Source organism: Tarenaya hassleriana, unplaced genomic scaffold (assembly GCF_000463585.1).
Source record: "Tarenaya hassleriana unplaced genomic scaffold, ASM46358v1 Cleome32, whole genome shotgun sequence".
Lineage (NCBI taxonomy): Eukaryota > Viridiplantae > Streptophyta > Magnoliopsida > Brassicales > Cleomaceae > Tarenaya > Tarenaya hassleriana.
The window spans coordinates 85,289-85,707 of NW_010966372.1; positions in this window are offsets into that span (position 1 = coordinate 85,289).

The following is a 419-nucleotide window of genomic DNA, read 5'->3' on the forward strand; positions in this document are numbered from 1 at the left end:
AATTTCAGCCTAACAATATGTCACGGTATGAGTTTGATTACAACACGGAATCTAATGTGGGCGGCCATGATGGGTTTTCAGAGTGGGAGAAATTAATGGTGGAATGAATTTGCAACAAAGTCAAAGAGGCAAAAGGCAATGTGATAAATCTCCCTCATCCATCTTTATGTCAATTTTGTTATGATGTGCATACTATATGGATGTATGTACGCATTTTATCTAGGGGTGTCAAAACGAGCCCGGCTCGCGAGCTGGCTCGTGGCTCGCCAGAAAACGAGCGATCTGAGCCGTAATTTTTTCAGATCGTTAAAAAACGAGCCTAACGAGCCAGAGCTCATTGAACACGTGTTCAATGAGCCTAGCTCGGCGAGCTGGCGAGCTGCTCAACGAGCTGGTATTTTCGTCTTCGTCATCTTCTT